Source organism: Oxyura jamaicensis, chromosome 12 (assembly GCF_011077185.1).
Source record: "Oxyura jamaicensis isolate SHBP4307 breed ruddy duck chromosome 12, BPBGC_Ojam_1.0, whole genome shotgun sequence".
Classification (NCBI taxonomy): Eukaryota; Metazoa; Chordata; class Aves; order Anseriformes; family Anatidae; genus Oxyura; species Oxyura jamaicensis.
Genome location: NC_048904.1, coordinates 11,390,118 through 11,395,272, shown reverse-complemented (window position 1 = coordinate 11,395,272; position 5,155 = coordinate 11,390,118).

Below are 5,155 nucleotides of genomic sequence, written 5' to 3'. Positions count from 1 at the left end.
TGCTGTGGATTTGAGGATGTTTTTTCTTGCCATGGCTGTCTGCTAGGAGACGGTCACCTTGTTTGAGGACCCACCAGCTCTTCAACATCTGGATTTGAGCTGTGTTGGGTGCCTCCTGGCCTCGGACATTGTCTTTGCTCCTGGTACTGCTGTGGGACAGGTTCTGCACAGAGTTGATGGTGACCGAGGGTCCCTAATGGCAGAAGCCGTTCATTGTTGGGAGACCAGGTGTGGGGAGAAGCACTCCCTGGACAAAACCAAGCTGTTGTTCCCCTCCTTTCCCAGCCTTCTCTACCTTTTTTAGATTTGAAGGGTAAATAACCTCACACCAACTGAGCTGGGGAGCATGTGCACACCAGCTTCTTGGTGGGGATGTGACAGCATTTGGGGCACCCTCTCCACCACCTTGGGCCTCGCTGTTTTATCTCTTGCTGCAGCCCAGGCACTGTCAGCCCTGAGCACCTGCGATAACTGCAGCAGCAGCGGTGGCTGTGGGGGCTTACATGGAAAACAAAGCAAGCGTCTGATTGCCAGTCCCAGTTTGAGGGAGCTGCACTAAAAGATACATACATATTTTAATAACTTGAGCTTAGCATTTTATTTTGTGCACTATTACTCGTGCCAATTTGGCATTGGCTTGAGCAGTCCTGGCAAATAACAACTCCTGCCCCAGCACCAGCCTTTCTTTTCCCCACCCTGCTGCGTGTCCCTGCTGCCTCAGAGAGCTGCTTTCCTGCGAGGTGGCCCAGTCACTCTCCTCTAGCATCCATTCCCAGAGCCCAATACTCAGCTGCTCTCTGCCACACGGCTCCAACAAAGCCCTGGCACGGGTGCATCCCTTCTTGGGGGGATTTCTGGGCAGAGCTCGGCTTGTTGTGGTTGTTAACTGTTGACAGAGGACACGAATGGGAACACGTAATAGAGGCCATCTGTGTCCTACTTGTGCTGCCCAGCCGGGCCAGGGTGACCTGCACTGCGCACCTTGCCCAGGCTGGTCTTGGGCCCCCTGACACAGGAGGTGCTGGGGCTGTGAGTGATGTCTGGGTGTCACGAGGGTCCCCACGAGACTCACTGTCCCCGGGGGACCACTCAGTGGGCAGCCAAGCATCAGCCTCCCGCTTGTGCACTTAGTGCAGGGAGCGCTTAAGACTGAAAATTGCTTCCAGGCTCAAGAGAAATGATATAACCAAAGGAAATGGTTTCAATAAAGGGATTTTTTTTTCTTTTTTTTCTTTTTTTTTTTTTTTTTTTTTTTTAATTCAGGGGCAGCGAAAGGCTAGCTCTTTGGCTATTCAGCCTGTTTACTCTTTTTCCTTCCTCCTTTTCTTTCTTTCCCTGCGCAAATGAGAAAGGGCCCTTGCTAACAAAGGCTATGTGTAACCCTGGAGCAAGTCCTGGATCAGTGTTCCCAAACTTGCATCCAGGCCTGCTCCCCCCAGACAGCACCGCCAGCTTTCTCTGGGACAGGCAGTGATGTGCAGGTGGTACAGGGAGCCTTGAGTGCTTTGATCACTCTTGTACATCCCAGGCTGCAAAGGTAACTGAGCATTTCCCTCCCAGTAGCGATTTGGGGTTTAAGCACGTGCAGGATCCTTGATTTTTAAGACCTTCAGTAAATCCCAGCTCACCCCACCTGGTTTTGTGCTACCTGGAGCATTTGCCTGGGGTTATTTTATTGTGGCAGGTTCTGGGGGATGGTGCTCTCCTCCTTTTTCCTCCATAAAATGCACATGGCTTCAGAGCAAACCCATGTGGGCAGCAGAGCCCAGATGGGGAATGGACCTCGTGGAGTGATTTCTCTTTAATCCAGCCCAGCAGGAAGGTCACTGCTAGCGGTGGGCCTGATGTCTCTGCTGCTGTGTGTCTACATCACTAATGTGCCTGGGGTTTGGCTGGGTTGTGCTACCCCATCACCTCCACCAGTACACTGTTTGAGCTGATGGTGGCTTTTATTTTTTATTCCTCATGGCTCCCAAATAAGCAACTTCCTTAAATAGAAGGAGGCAGAGAGGAGTGTTCCTGTCTCACTGCTCACCAGCTGATCTGACCTTCTGGGCTCTGTGCTTGCCCTGGACTGAGGAAATCCATCAAATACTACAAGGTCCCCATCGAAGTCTCACCTTATTTTAATCTCTATGGGGAAAAAAGAACAAATGTGGAGTTTTGGCAGAGACTGGCTGGTTCTGAATAAAGCAGAAATTAAAAAAACAAATGCCTTGGGCTCCTCCAAGCTCTGTGCAGCCATCAGCCAGCTGAGCTGTGCCATAGGAGGAGACAGTGAAAAACTGTAAAATTTGTTGTTGTTTGTTTTGTTTTGTTTTTCTTTCCCCTCTTGTTTTGTTTCGTGCTATAATAGCAGTGAGTATAAGACTCACGCCTGAGACCAGCTGCTGGTTGCTCCCCAGTAAACTAAATGTCAGGTTCATGCCCATGTTTTGGGAGGGGACTCAGGAAGGGCGCTGAGGTTGGGAGTAGCTGGGTGCCTGTCCTGGTGCTGGGGTGGCCCTGGGGAGATCCTGGAGGTGCTGGGGAGGAAGGTTGGGTGTCCTTTGGCAGGCAAAGAAGGGGCTGTCACCGGCCATAGGGTATTGAGAAGAGCAGGGGTTTGATTTCAGGGGCAGTCGAAGGATTTATCTGCCTCTCCCCAGGTTCCACACACCGCCTCCATCCTAGTACAGTATTTTTCCAGAAAAACTACTTTGTTTGAGACACTGCATCCTCACCAGGGACGAGTGAAGTGCCAGCCAGCAAACAAGCAAGTCTGAAAAGCCTCCTTCAAGCGAGACACCATTTCCAAGACATACTCGAAAACATTTTTTTTCCCCTTCAATGGAGGTCTATTTAATCCTCCAGCTGGTAAACAACCCAATCTGCGGTGCACAGCGAGCTGGGGAAGGAAAGCTCCCCATCACTGAAGCTTGGTTGTGCTGTGCTGGATGGAGAAATGTGATGATTTCAGATGGGTCACCAGGGACTGGGCTGGCAGCTCTGCAGCACGAAGTATCGAGCACAGGCAGTGTGCCTGCCACATGCTGAAGGCCAGAGTGAGCTGGGAAGGTAGCGGCATGCAGAGGATGGGGCCGGCTCCGTTAGCTGCTGAGCCACATTTGCCTGAAAGCTCAACATGGGAAGGGGCTCCTCTTGTATGAGGAGGGAGTTTTGTGTGTGCGTATGTGTGTAGGTATCACACACACACACGTAAACACACATAAATCAATGCCTATTAAATACTACAATCAGATGCAAATATAATTGCTCTATTAAACATTACAGTATAATCACATATGCTAATTATCTTTGTAACAGATTTTATATACATACTTATTACATATGTATTAACATATAACTATTAAAATTATTTGCAATAACTCTATTATACATTATAACATAATCATTATTTACACTGCATATGTATGCATGTCCACACACACACATAAAAGTGATGCTGTTCTTATTTTCTCCTTGCATCCCTGGGGCTCTGAGAGCTCCACAGCATCTCCCAAGCATCACTGTGAACTCCAGGGCCAAGCCGGCTCCCTCGGGGCTGCTTGTTCCCCAGCCCTGCAGCCTGTTTAAGGCCAGGGCTGGCAGGGTGGGTGATCCTACGGAGCCCCTCACTAACCACAGCTGGGGAGGATTCACCCCATCTGTGAGAGGGCTACTCTGCAACCCAGGGGTCTGAATGCAGCTTCATATGGCAACAGATGTGGTGTTTGTTTTTTTTTTTTTCCTAAAAAAATACTATTTTTAATAGGCACTTGATGGGGAGGTAGAGGGGGAGGGAGGGTTTAAATAGAATTTGCAAGGTTATTCCTTGCCTGAGGCCGAGCCGTGTGCAATTATTGCATCTCACTTGGATTTTTCCATTTGCCTTTGGGCTCCTGTTGCTGAGCTGGGCTGACCTTGGCAGCACCGGCTGCTGCTGTCCCCTGGCCTCCTGCTTCTCCTGCCCCAACCCGCTGGGGCCACCAGGCTGGGTGAGGAGCACTGCCCGGCCCCCTGCCCGCCAGCAGCCGAGCTTCTTCATAACAATGTAGATGGCTAATTGCAGCCACACTTGCTCAGGAACCTCTGTTCCTTTTGGCAGGGTCAGTGCAGCCAGGAGGGCCCAGCGGTGTCACCTGGCTGCTGCCAAACCCTGTGGTGTGTGGTCACACAGGTCGGCCACTGCGAACCCCAATGTCACGGAGACCCTTCCATTTGGGACCCCAGTAGTGCTCCTGGCCTTCATCACCCGACCATCGTCTTCCTCCTGGACTCTCTCCCTGCTTGCAGCAGCGGGGTCCCCTCATGTTCCCATCCTGAGGCAGAGGAGCAAACAGAAATCCAACTCCATTTTCGAGGGGGCCTCGATTCCCTTGATGCTTTCTCCTCTGGCAAGAGGAAGGGATGCGGTGAAACAGCTGGAAAACAGAAAACAAAAACAACAAAAAAAGTAGTCTGGCAGGCCTGCAGTTGTGCCCTGCTGTCGCACGGTGTCCCCCGAGCTCCACGCCGGCCCCGGCCTCCGCCGCGGGGCTGCCCCGGGCTGCAGGCCGCAGGGTGGCCATTTTCTGGGGGCAGGCCGTGCTTCCGAAGGGTGGTTCTGGGCAGGAGGACGGCCGAGGATCAGACCTGAATGTGTTGGGTGGTGGTTGTACTTTTTTCTAGAAAAAGCCTAAAAGTGGTTATTCCCAAATATGTGACCTAAATGATAGCGTGTTGCTCCACCTCCGCCACCACCTTCAAAACACCGCCATCGGACAAAGCCTTGTCAGGCCCTCACTGTCACACCAAAGATCCCAAAGGGGCTCCCAGACAGCCAGTCCGAACACCTGAGGGCAGCAGGACAGTCTGTGTGTCTGTCCTCACCGCTGCACGTCTGTCCTTGCTGCTGGGTGCCTGCCCATGCCGCTCACCGTGCCATCAGTTTTTAAGAGCTACCTGCAAGGAGTGGTATTTCGGAAAAGAAATCCATCTAAAATCCATCCCTTTATGACTCCGCAGCTGACCCCAAGTTATGATTCATGACCAAAAGCAAAGAAGAGAGTTTGCAGTGACTTGAACAATGATTTTTTTTTTTTTTATCCAAGCACAGGCAAGTGCTAACTGGAGAACGTGAGACTCTTGAGAAAACAGGAGGAAGTCACTCTGAGCCTGAATGCTGCAGATGAAA